Source organism: Lutra lutra, chromosome 7 (genome assembly GCF_902655055.1).
Source record: "Lutra lutra chromosome 7, mLutLut1.2, whole genome shotgun sequence".
Taxonomy (NCBI): domain Eukaryota; kingdom Metazoa; phylum Chordata; class Mammalia; order Carnivora; family Mustelidae; genus Lutra; species Lutra lutra.
This window is the reverse complement of record NC_062284.1, coordinates 83,944,671-83,958,684: the sequence shown is the minus strand read 5'-3', so window position 1 is coordinate 83,958,684 and position 14,014 is coordinate 83,944,671. Positions and strand designations below refer to the sequence as shown.

Here is a 14,014-nt window from a genome sequence, read left to right as displayed (position 1 = left end):
TGGGAATCCCTCTAAGGAGGCCTTCTCTTATAACTCCTTGAGCAGAACTGGGTCTCATACCTGTTCTTGGACTGACTAATCATTGTCATGATTTATCTCTGATGTGCCAATTCTACTCAAACACATTATTAAGGGAGTTATCAAGGAAAGAAGGGGAGGAATGTGGCTACTGAGTAGGTAATTAAGAGAGTATTTCCTGAGTTCGATCCGTAGCGGGAGCGGAGAGCGGACCCCAGAGAGCCCTGAGCAGTCCCACCGCCGCCGCTGGCCTAGTTACCATCACACCCGGGAGGAGCCACGGCTGCTGCAGCCCACCCCAATCACCATCACCGCAACCATGAGCAGCGAGGCCGAGACCTAGCAGCCACCTGCCGCCCCCCTCCACCGCCCCCGCCCTCAGCACAGCCGACACCAAGCCTGGCACCACGGGCAGCGGCGCAGGGAGCGAGGGCCCCGACGGCCTCACATCGGCGGCGCCTGCCAGCGGGGACAACAAGGTCATCGCAACGAAGGTTTTGGGAACAGTAAAATGGTTCAATGTAAGAAACAGATATGGTTTCATCAACAGGAATGATACCAAGGAAGATGTATTTGTACACCAGACTGCTGTAAAGAATAACCCCAGGAAGTACCTTCGCAGTGTAGGAGATGGAGAGACTGTGGAGTTTGATGTTGTTGAAGGAGAAGAGGGTGCGGAGGCAGCAAATGTGACAGGACCTGGTGGAGTTCCAGTGCCAGGCAGTAAATATGCAGCAGACCGTAACCATTATAGATGCTATCCACGTCGCAGGGGTCCTCCACGCAACTACCAGCAAAATTACCAGAACAGTGAGAGTGGGGAAAAGAACGAGGGATCGGAAAGTGCTCCCGAAGGCCAGGCCCAACAGCGCCGGCCCTACCGCAGGCGACGGTTCCCACCTTACTACATACGTGGACCACAGTATTCCAACCCTCCTGTGCAGGGAGAAGTGATGGAAGGTGCTGACAAGCAGGGTGCAGGAGAACAAGGTAGACCAGGGAGACAGAATACGTATTGGGGTTATAGACCACGATTCCGCAGGGGTCCTCCTCGCCAAAGACAGCCTAGAGAAGATGGCAACGAGGAACATAAGGAAAATCAAGGAGATGAGACCCAGGGTCAGCAGCCACCTCAACATCAGTACCGCGGCAACTTCAATTACGGACGCAGACACCCACACCCAGAAAACCCTAAACCACAAGATGGCAAAGAGACAAAAGCAGCGGATCCACCAGCTGAGGATTCCTCCGCTCAGGAGGCTGAGCAGGGCGGGGCTGAGTAAATGCCAGCTTACCATCTCCACCATCATCCGCTTTAGTCATCCAACGCGAAGAAATGAAGATGAAATTCCAGCAATAAGAAATGAACAAAAGCTTGGAGCTGAAGACCTTAAGTGCTTGCATTTTGCCCATTCACCAGATAAATAGAACTATCTGCATTATCTATGCAGCATGGGGTTTTTATTATTTTTACCTTAAGACGTCTCTTTTTGGTAATGACAAACTTTTTTTTAAGAAAAAAAAAAAAAGCCTGGTTTTTCTCAATACACCTTTAAAGGTTTTTAAATTGTTTCATATCTGAAGTTGAGATTTTTAAGAACCTCATTTTTAATTTGTAATAAAAGTTTACAACTTGATTTTTTCAAAAAAGTCAACAAGTGGCAAGCACCCGTTAATAAAGGTCTTAAATAATTAAAAAAAAAAAAGAGAGAGTATTTCCTCCTTCTGTACTGGAAATGCAAAATATTTCTGCATATAAAATACTTTTGCATATAAAATATTTTTGCATGTTAGATAATTTTTTGTAGCAGGATTCACCTAAGTAGAATTACTAGATTAAAGGGCATACATATTTTTATGGTACTAGATACCTTTAATGAGAATTGTAATATTTGTCTTTTTATGGAATTCTGGATTTACAAATGAAACAAGACAGTGAAGTACTACATTCCCCCTACAAACAAAACAAAAAATAAATATCACACACAAAAAATGAAAGCCCATACATTTTCAAAGTTTTTTTTTTAGTAATTACCGAGTAAGCTGAAATTGGACAAAATCATAATTATTCTTCCTTTGGCGGAGGGGTACTCTGAGGTGAACCTTATCACGCGCTGAGGCATAGGGCGCTAACTGGGTCAGTCTGTCCGTCAGTCTCATTCTGTCTCCTTGAGATCATTTTATCATTTACCACTTCCTCATGAGTGTAGGAGCTATGGAAGGGAAGGTCAAGTGCAACTTGGTTAATTTTGCTTTTTTGTTATTGATTAATTGGGAGATAAAAAAGTATGAGAAGTTAAAACATAGTCAATAGAAGGAATTTCTGAATCTCTCTGATCTTTTCAAACTCTCTGCATCAGGTGACTCAATCGACTGCCATCAGCTTTTTTTTCCCCCTATGAAAGCATTCGTCACACTGGATTCTTATAGGAGAAAGAGAAAGATGGTTAAATATCCAGGAGAACGACTGTGAGTGTTAAATAAAATTTGGATGTTAAAGAAATGTGGGAGGATTGGTTGGCATGATTCTAATGGATTAAGGCTTTGCAAGAGGGTGTGCTAATGAAGTCCACTTCATTCTTCCATGTGCACCTTTTCTCACCTACCTTGAAAAATTACAGTCCCGAGGGTACTTTAACAAAGACCTCTTCCTGCATTTATGGAATTGATGGGACCCCCTGATGGATTAGAAGTTCCACTCCCTTGAGAATCAGTTGCGATTTCTCTCACATATTTCTTAAGTTTTATCTTAATCTTGTATAAAAGATAATCTCTGGAAATTCTTTCCTCAGTAGACTGCTCTGTTTTCCCACAAAATACACTTGCAAATAAGTCTGCAGATTTCTCAACACAATGCCTTCAGCAACACCCATGATAAATCCTTTCCAGGCCTCAGCTTTCTGTAACCTTCTCCATGCCTCACAATGGCACACACTTTCTCTCATTCATCTTTTATTACAATTCAGTATTGTGCTTGAATAGCATTAGCTTGGATGTAGCCTCCCCCTCCCCCCACCCGCTTTTTCTTTTTTTTTTTTTCTTTAAGGGACAAACTACTGTTGTTATGCACATTTCATCTGGAAATTGACTTTGGTGTTATAGGTTCTAATATATTTACACAACAGGTACAGAAAGGTATTGGAAAAAAGAAGAAATATTTTTAACATCGTAAACCTCTAGCAAAAATATGTGTGTAATAGAATCTGGTACTGTGGTATTACACACATTAGAACTGTCACTGTGACTTAGAGCCTTAGTTTAGCTGAAAGAAAATCTATAACCCCAGAAATGCAACAATGTCTGAGTCACAGTTCAGGGTAATAAATGTTTTTCACAGAATACTGTGATCCATATTTCCAAAGCTGATGCAACAAAGGAATTTCTACTAGAAATCTTTCAATTTCATGGGGGAGGCTCCAACTCGGAGAGAAACAGAGGAAGAGAAAAAAAAAAGTATTTAGAGAAAAAAAAGGATACTGTTGAGCAACACCACTAAGTGCTAGACGTTCAGGAACCTTAGTCATCTGGCTATCGAATTTGGTTGCTGTATATCCTCCTCCCATCAAAGGCCAGAGAAGGCAGACTTTATCTGAATAACTTCAAGAGTGGAGCGGTTTTCTCCATAAAGGGAGTATTCCCTTTAAGAGAGAGTTGTTTTATGACCGTCACAAGAAATTGGGAGGAGGAATCCCAGGCTTGGATCCTGAAGGGCTTTCCTCAAACTGGGAAAATGAAGGGATTATAAGGCCTTCCTGATGTAGTCCCTTTGTACAGGTTTGGGTAGGGATTGATAGTCTGAGGAACATTCTCGAATGCCTGTGGTCACCGCTCATATTCTCTTGACTTAGCCAGCAGTGGTGGCAGGTAGGAAAAACCTAGGATGGCAAACAGGAGGGCAAACAGAGGTCTGGTTGGAACAACTGAAAAAAAAGACGGCTGGATTAAATTGGTGCTTGTTTCTGGCCAACTAGAGCAGTTGTTTTTGAAAAGAGAGCCGGACCTAAAAAACTTTTTTGTATCCATGAGGAAACGGAATAGATATCTCTTCCAGTGCAGGAACTCGCTCTCACAATACAGGCCATGGCACACTGTTCCCTTCCCCTCTAAGTCTGTTACACTCCTACACATTCCTCAAGACCCTTTTAAATGCCCCTTCAGAAATTCTTTCCTCCCACCTCTCAGCAATCCCAAAAGCCTATTTGTATTCATTGTATATTACTTATGACATTCTACAGGTTGTTGCTCACATGGGCAGCAGACAGTTTTGCTGGAGATCGACCCCCTAAAGTCATTTAGCCAAATTAAATTTCACCAAAATCAAGTGTGGAAAACAATTTGTTTAAAGCAAATTTTCCTCCAAGTGTGTGATTTTTTTCGTCGTAAGCTCCTTGAAGGCAGAAACCTGGTCTGATGCATGCCTGGTACTCCTGTGTAGCTCAGCATATTGCTTGGGGGCATTGAAAGGGTTAGTGGATCATTAGTGCCTATTGAATTTCATTGAATAAAATTCGAGTATGGATGAAATATTATTATTATTATTGTTGTTATTATTTTCTTTCCCTATGTTCATTTTTTCTATCTTGGGTATGATGCCTAGCAGGAGTCTATAGTTTTCCTGCCCAGCCTTTCCTGAAGCTGTAGAGCTTGCATTGATTTATGTGAGAAATTCTGTTCTTTATTTGGATTTAGAGCCTCTTGGCCCCCCAGTAGCTTATGTTCTTTTGTTTTACTGTAATTTCTTTTCTTTTTTTAAAAATTTAATTTAATTTTATTTCTTTTCAGTGTTCCAGAATTCATTGTTTATGCACCACACACAGTGCTCCATGCAATATTCTTTTTTTTAAAAAGATTTTATTTATTTATTTTTCTCAGAGAGAGAGAGTGAGAGAGCGAGCGAGCGCACAAGTGGGGGAGCAGCACTCAGAGGAAGAAGCAGGCTCCCCACTGAACAAGGAGCCATACATGGGACTTGATCTCAGGACCATTGAACCATGACCTGAGCTGAAGGCAGCTGCTTAACCGACTGAGCCACCCAGGCGTCCTTACTGTAAGTTCTTTTAAGAAGTGGTCTTTGCTTATAATTGTTATCCTGTCCCTTTGATTTAGTTTCCTTGTTGCTTCATTACATAGTTGACTCATTGCCATTGGTTGTGAGAAGTGGACTGGACATCTTTTCTCTTTACTTTGAAAACTCTCATCTCAGACATTAGCAGGATACAAAGTCCAGGGAAACTGAGGCAAAGGCAAACCCCTGGGGTCTCTGTAGATGAGGATGGTGATGTGAATGTGGCAATAGTGTTAGCTGCACGCTATCAGTGACTCTACCCCTTTCCTGCCAATGAACCCTATTTTGCTAAGGTACTGTGTGGCCATATGCCCCAGGAATGGTGGGGCCCTTCCAAGCTCCAGGGAGAAAATGATGATTAGTTTGAGTCAATGGTAGTAATTCCCTCTTGCCGGTGAGTGCTTAGGAGGGGGCATCAAACCCAAAACTGGCCAGTGAGATATAAGGGGGTGCCTGCTGGGGGACTTTGAATGTTTTTCTCACCTAGTAAGCATCACAACTGGGAGAAGAGTTCTTTCCTGCTTTGGACATTACTGGGTGAGGATTTGCTGCTTGATACTATTTTTGGAGCCCAGATAGACCTATGATGTTTAGCTGCCAATGAACCAATGCTGTAGTTGCCTTACCTTAGACTTCTGTGCTGAAGCCCTGGCACCTGGGGTATCTTGCTATTTTCAGCTGAAAACAACCTAAATAAGACAGTATGTGTGTTGCTTTAAGGAATAGTTGAATAAGTCTGTGACAATGATCTCTAATCTTAGCCTGGCACAAAGCCTGTATGATTTTATAGTCAGCAAGTTCTGTGATCCAAATCTGGAGCCACCATTTACTAGCTTTGTGACATTGGTCAAGTTACTAAACTTCACTGAGCCTCATTTTCATTCTCTGTGTCCCAGTGCTGGAAATCTGAGTCTCTTATTAGCCCTCACTCCATCTCTGTCCTCAGAATACCCAGGCTGAGGATTTTGGAGAGTTTTGCTTTTTAGCAAACTTTTTGTTTAAGAATCTGTCACATACTAAGGACTTCAACAGGCCTTCAGGAAGTGGTATCATTTCTCAGTTTGTATTCATGGCATTTACGTTGGCTAGAGTGGTCTCTTCTGTTTTAAACAAAAGAGATAATGCAAATTGCTGGTAGCATATAAAATTACCTCAGGAGTGAGAAGGAGCAAGACTTTTAGAAGTCTTTTATGTAGGCTATAAAAATCTAAATGAACATTTTTCAAGTGAGTCCTGGAATAATTAGAAATGAAAAATTGGAAACTTTCATTTGAATCCCACAATGGATTATATGAGGGTTTAAAATACATGTCTGTTGTCCCTTTAGCTTTCCCCTCACCAGAAATATGGTACATAGAAAAAAATTATCCTTAATTTTAGTCCTTGTGAATATTATAATAAGGTCCTAAATTTTGGATCTGGGAGTAAAATACAACTAAGATTAAAGTCCAAGTTTCTGATATTCTGTGTCCAATAATAATCAGTTGAATGAAGAAATGTTCCAGGGCACCTGGGTGGCTCAGTCAGTTACACGTCTGCCTTCAGCTCAGGTCATGGTTCCAGGGGCCTGGGATTGAGTCCCATATCAGGCTCCTTGCTCAGTGGAGCTTCTCCCTTTCTCTCTCCCTCTGCCTCTCCCCCTGCTTGTGTCTGTGCACTCTTGCTCTCTCTGTCAAATAAATAAATAAAATCTTTTAAAAAGATTTTTTTATTTTATTTTAATAAAATAAATTATTATATCTTAATAAAAGATATTTTATTTTTAAAATAAAATCTTTTTTAAAAAGATTTTATTTATTTATTTGACAGAGAGAGGGAATACAAGCAGGGGGAGTGGGAGAGGGAGAAGCAGGCCTCCTGCTGAGCAGGGAGCCTGATGTGGCGCTCGATCCCAGGACCATGGGATCATGACCTGAGCTGAAGGCAGACGCCTAACGACTGAACCACCCAGGTGCCCCTAAATAAACAAAATCTTAAAAAAAAAATATGTTCCATTCATTTATGGAAAATCCTATATTCAAGATAACAACAAATAGTTAAAATGTAAATTCATGCTGGTATATTTCATAAAGGCATTTAATGCAGATTAATGTTTATTTCTGATAACATCTACTAATATGCTAAGAGAATGGATGGAAACTTTCTTAATATGGTAGGAAAAAATCAATCTCAAACCAATAGGTAAGATGATTCTTAATACAAAGTACTAAAGACCTTCCTATTAAAGCCAGGAACAAGGTGAGAATGTCCACTGTCACTATTATTATTTAATTTTGTATATTCTAGCCAATGCATTAAGATAAGAAAAATAAATAGGATATGTAACTATTAGAACTGTTAGAAAATAGAAAGTTCTCATTATTTACAGACTGTGTAATTATCATAAAAAAAACCCAAGAGTATTAGCTGAAGAACTATTAAAACTTGATAAAGGGGGCTGCTAACAAGATGTTTTCCTTATGCTTAGCTATAAGCTTAAGAAGTGCGAGGCACCTGTATGATGTTATAATGAAGAACATATTTTAAGCCTTACTAACAAATTTTAAGCCTTACTCTTTCCTCTTTCCTTTGGGGCACACTTCTTGGCAGGCTGATAAGAAAGTGAGTTCTCCTATGGGCACTGGCAGGAGACAGCAACCTGCCCCATGTGAGGACACATATACCAGACTCCTCATTACTCCAACCACACAAAAAACCCAGAATAGTTTCCTTTCCTTGTTCTCTAAAGCAGTTTTGGACCTGCTTGAGAGCCCTGCCCTGCCTTCCACCAGAGACCTCAATTATCCTTAATTAATAAGCCTTTTTTATATGCCTTGATATCTGTTTGTGGTGTCATCAGTTTTGACACTGGAATCAAACATTGGGTGGGGATCCCTTCTACTTTTGAGGGGTGACCATAACAAATATAGAGCAGATGTCAAAAGACCAAGATGAAAAATAATGGCTAACATTTACTAATGCTTATTATGTTCTTATATACCGTTTTCAGTGCATTGGCTCATTTAATTCTTTTTAAAAAAATTTTAAAAAAGATTTTATTTATTTATTTGACACACAGAGAAAGATCACAAGTAGGCAGAGAGGCAGGCAGAGAGAGAGAGGAGGAAGCAGGCTCCCCGCTGAGCAGAGAGCCCGACGCGGGACTCCATCCCAGGACCCTGAGATCATAACCCAAGCTGAAGGCAGAGGCTTAACCCACTGAGCCACCCAGGTGCCCTGGCTCATTTAATTCTTAAAACAACCCTATGAATAATTGTAATGGAGGCACAGGGTATTTAAGTTAATTTGTTAAGTGTCACTATCCATGAAGGGGCAAAGCCAGGATCTGCCCCTATTGCCTTTCTGATTTAATAACTGATGTTAATATACTGCTTTACAACTAAAAATGTTTGTTACAGATATTATTTGACAACCTCAATAGTTGTGGGAGAGTAAATACAGAGGCATAAATCTCCTGTTGTTCAGATGATGAAACTGAGAGCCAAAGAGGTTATGTGATTAACCCAAGATCACACACATCTTAAATGTGTGTAGGAGACATAAATGTGGTCTTTGATACCACATTTTTCATGGTACTGGGTTGGTTTCTTGTTCAAGGTGCTCCAAGAAAGTGTTTAGATGTGGAGAAGTCTGGTACATCACATCCCCTTTCAGATGTGAGTGATCTAAACTGGAGTTTCCTAGGAATCTGAATCTGATTCTCAGGGTGCTCCTTTGGCTCCTAGAAAGCTCTAGGCTCTGCTAATGAGATCTAGAAGTAGTCAAAGTCTCAGTAGGTACTTTATTTATTTTTTATCTCTCTTATTTTTTAATAAGTTTTTGTTTAAATTTCAGTCAACATACAGTGTGACGTTAGTATTAGGTGTACAATCTAATGATTCAGTACTTCCATGCATCACCCAGTGCTTATCACAACAAGGGCACTCCCTAATCCCCATCACTTATTTAACCCAACCCCCCACCCACCTCTCCCCAGTAACCATCAGTCTGTTCTCTATAGCTGGGAGTCTGTTTTCTTGGTTTGCCTCTCTCTCTTACTCTCTTTTTTTTTTCCCCATGCTCATTTGTTTTGTTTCTTAAATTCTATATATGAGTGAAATCATGTGGTATTTGTCTTTCTCTGACTGACTTATTTCACTTAGCATAATATACTCTCTAACTCCACCCATACATTGCAAATGGCAAGATTTCATTCTTTTTTATGGCTGAGTAATATTCCATTGTATATGTATGTGCGTGTATGTGTGTACACCACATTTTCTTTATTCACTCACCAGTCAGTGGACACTTGGGCTGTTTCCATAATTTGGCTATAGTAGATAATATTGTTGTAAACACTGGGGTGCATGTGTCTATTTGAATTAGTATTTTTGTATTCTTTGGGTAAGTACCTATGAGTGCACTTACTAGGTTGTAGGGTAGTTCTATTTTTAATCTTTTTATTTTTTAAATAAACTCTATGCCTATTATGGGGCTTGAACTCACAACTCTGAGATTAAGAGTCAAATCCTCTACTGGCTGAGGCACTCAGGCGCTCCTATTTTCAACTTTTTGAGGAACCTCCATACTGTTTCCAGAGTGGCTGCCCCAGTTTGCATTCCCACCAACACTATAAGAGGTTCCCTTTCTCAACATCCTCCCCAACACCTGTTATTTCTCGTGTTGTTGATTTTAGTTATTCTGACTGGTGTGAGGTGATACCTTACCGTAGCATTGATTTACATTTCCCTGATGATTGACCTGTTACTTTTAATCCCAGTATGGCTGAACTAGGGGATGCCTTGCTAGTTTTCAAAGTGCTTTCAAATTTCTTTTCTCTTTCAATCTTCACAATATGTCTGAGATACAAGGACAAGGTAGTATTATTCCCATTTTTTTCAAAAGGAATAAAGTCTCAAAAAGGTTTTACGACTTGCCTAGAACCATGTGGATAGGTTCAGAGATACCGTTAGCATGTTGATGTCTTGACTCTCAGTCTGTTTCCACTCCAGCAGCCAACCAACTTGTGATTTGAGCAAGACAGAGAATGGATTGTGTGGGAGTCATGCCTCTAGCTGATATTTTAACCATTATGGTAGGTGTATGTTCAATGAAACTCACTTGTTTCCAAGACAACAGGATTCAAATGAAAATCTCATTTGCTTGGGAGGAGGCAGATTCACTGTCATTTCTATCCCTTTGAAGGATTGCACATTTTGATGGGCAAAGTGCCAGAAATAATTAAGCCAAATAGCTCCATAGAACCCTGTTGGAGCAAGAAAGCAGAAGAAAAGAAACACATTTATATGTATATAAATGTGGGTGGTGTTTCTGCTGTGAGAGTCTTTCAACAGAAATCATGACAATCCAGGAAAATCCAGGGATCAATGCCATATAGAAAAGAACAATAATCTGGAAAGAAAAAAAAAAAAACCCACAAAACAGGAGCACCTTTAAGCAGAGAGATAAGGATGTGGGAAGAAGAGAAGGAGGAAGAGCTGGGCAAGGGGAGAAGCTGCCTGACCCCCCAGCCCTTTCCCTGGTCCCCAATGGAAGAAAAGAGTAGATGAAATGATCAGATTTTAACTTGAATTCCATGAGTCAAGTGGCCCAGAGTGTTCATTTTGTTTTTATTTACTTTTCTTATGAGGTATCCACTCTGGCTCTAATTTCCCATTTTTGCAGGGGAGATCAGGAGATTTGGAGCCAAGTGGAGATAGAATGTTTTTCTGTACCAGCTGTATGCCAGCCTTTATTACAACTCTTAAAAAACTTAGTTTATTATGGGATGGAAAATTTGGTTTCTCAGGGAGGACAGGGAGGATACTCTTTTGATTTCTCCATTCTGGTTTTTAATTCATTCAACCTTTATGGAATGGCTATTCTGTAGAAGGTCTTGCCCAAAGAATTGGGGATTCAGAAATGAGTAGTGCCTAGCATTCACTGGTTCATATTTAATGTACCTACTTTTGTGGTCTTCATAACTAAATACAAATGACCCTTGAATAATGTGGGGACGGCGGGGGGGGGGGTGCTAATGTCTGCCCAGTAGAAAAATAAGTGTATAAATTTTGACTCCCTCCAAACTTAACTATGACTAGCCTAGTGTTGACTGACTGCCTTACTGAGAACACAAATAGTTGAGTAACCCATATTTTGTATGTTACGTGTATTATATACTGTATTCTTATGATAAAGTAAGCTGGAGAGAAGAAAATGTTATGAAGAAAAGTGTAAGGAAGAGAAAATACATTTTCAGTACCATGCTGTACTTATCAAAAACGATCTGTGTATAAGTGGACCCGCATTTCAAACCTGTGTTGCTCAAGGGTCAACTGTAATGAAAATACCATAGCCCCGTTGTGAGCCAGAGTGATTGTCCAATATGTGGTGTGTTCAGGCAACATTTATTTATTCATGTAGTCAACAAATCATTACTACCTCTTATGAAGAGCCAGACGCTCGGCTGCCTGTGGGTCTCCAGAGGTGAACACAACCAACATGTATAACAAAAAGAATTAGTGGGGCGCCTGGGTGGCTCAGTGGGTTAAGCTGCTGCCTTCGGCTCAGGTCATGATCTCAGGGTCCTGGGATCGAGCCCCGCGTCGGGCTCTCTGCTCAGCAGGGAGCCTGCTTCCTCCTCTCTCTCTGCCTGCCTCTCGCCTACTTGTGATTTCTCTCTGTCAGATAAATAAATAAAATCTTTAAAAAAAAAAAAAGAACAAAAAGAATTAGTATCCACAATTTATAAAGAACCCTACAAATCCACAGGAAAAGGACAAGTAAATCAACAGACAAATGAGTAAATGATATAGACATGGGAGTCACAGAGAAGGAAAACAGAAAAGGTTAAAGAACGTTTGGTGAGGGGCACCTGGGTGGCTCAGTTGGTTGAGCGTCAGTCTCTTGATTTCAGCTGAGGTCATGAATCCTTGGATCGAGCTCTGCTGCGAGCTCTCTGCTCAGTGGGGAGTCTGCTTGAGGATTCTCTCCCTCTCGCTCTGCCCTTCTCCCTCCTCACATTCTCTCTATCTAAAATAAATAAATCTTTTTTTTGTTTATTAATTATTTTTATTAAGATATAATGTATTATTTGCCCCAGGGGTACAGGTCCGTGAATTGTCAGGCTTACACACTTCACAGCACTTACCATAGCACGTACCCTCCCCAATGTCTATAACCCAACCACCCTCTCCATACCCCCCTTCCCTCAGCAACCCTCAGTTTGTTTGGTGAGATTAAGAGTCTCTTATGGTTTTTCTCCCTCCTGATCCCATCTTGTTTCAGTATTTCCTTCCCTACCCCTGAAAACCCCCACTCTGCCTCTTAAATTCCTCATATCAGGGAGATCATATGATAATTGTCTTTTTCTGATTGATTTATTTCGCTCAGCATAATACCATCTAGTTACATCCACCTCATTGCAAATGGCAAGATTGCATTTCTTTGGATAGCTACGGAGCATTCTGTATATATCGCATCTTCTTTATCCCTTTATCTGTTGATGGACATCCAGGCTCTTTCCATAGTTTGGCTATTGTGGACATTGCTGCTTTAAACATTCGGGTGCACATGCCCCTTTGGATCACTACATTTGTATCTTTAGGGTAAATACCCAGTAGTGTGATTGATGGGTCATAGGGTAGCTCTATTTTCAACTTTTTGAGGAACCTCCATGCTGTTTTCCAGAGTGGCTGCACCAGCTTGCATTCCCACCAACAGTGTGGGAGGGTTCCCCTTTCTCCGCATCCTCACCAGTATCTGTCGTTTCCTGACTTGTTAATTTTAGCCATTCTGACTGGTGTGAGGTGGTATCTCATTGTCGTTTTGATTTGTATTTCCCTGATGGTGAGTGATGTGGAGCACTTTCTCCTGTGTCTGTTGGCCATCTGGATGTCTTCTTTGCAGAAATGTCTGTTCATGTCCTTTGCCCATTTCTTGATTGGATTATTTGTTCTCTGGGTATTGAGTTTGATAAGTTCTTTATAGATTTGGATACTAGACCTTTATCTGATGTCATTGGCAAATATCTTCTCCCATTCTGTTGGTTGTCTTTTGGTTTTGTTGACTGTTTCCTTTGCTGTGCAAAAGCTTTTGATCTTGATGAAGTCCCGCTAGTTCATTTTTGCCCTTGCTTCCCTTGCCTTTCACGATGTTTCTAGGAAGAAGTTGCTGCTACTGAGGTTAAAGAGGTTGCTGCCTGTGTTCTCCTCTAGGATTTTGGTGGATTCCTGTCTCACATTGAGGTCTTTCATCCACTTTGAGTCTATTTTTGGTGTGTGGTATAAGGAAATTGTCCTGTTTCGTTCTTTTGCATGTGGCTATCCAATTTTCCCAACACCATTTGTTGAAGAGACTATCCTTTTTCCATTGGACATTCTTTCCTGTTTTGTCAAAGATTAGTTGACCAGAGTTGAGGGTCTATTTCTGGGCTTTCTATTCTGTTCCATTGATCTATGTGTCTGTTTTTGTGCCAGTACCATACCGTCTTGATGATGACAGCTTTGTAATAGAGCTTGAAGTCTGGAATTGTGATGCTACCAACTTTGGGTTTCTTTTTCAACCTTCCCCTGGCTATTTGAGGTCTTTTCTGGTTCCATATAAATTTTAGGATTATTTGTTCCATTTCTTTGAAAAAAAAGGATGGTATTTTGGTAGGGATTGCATTAAACGTGTAGATTGCTTTAGGTAGCATAGACTTTCACAATATTTATTCTTCCAACCCATGAGCATGGAATGTTTTTCTATTTCTTTGTGTCCTCCTAATTTTCTTTCATGAGTACTTTATAGTTTTCTGAGTACAGATTCTTTGCCTCTTTGGTTAGGTTTCTTCCTTGGTATCTTAAGGTTTTGGGTACAATTGTAAATGGGATGGACTCCTTAATTTCTCTTTCTTCTGTCTTTTTGTTGGTGTATAGAAATGCAACTGATTTCTGTGCATTGATTTTATAT

The 14,014-nt window shown here is 40.5% G+C and overlaps 1 pseudogene; it reads left to right on the top strand.

Annotated features, from left to right (window-relative positions):
* The first annotated feature begins 322 nt into the window (after positions 1–322).
* Positions 323–1,531, top strand: LOC125104741 (Y-box-binding protein 1-like; annotated as a pseudogene).
* Positions 1,532–14,014: the final 12,483 nt, after the last annotated feature.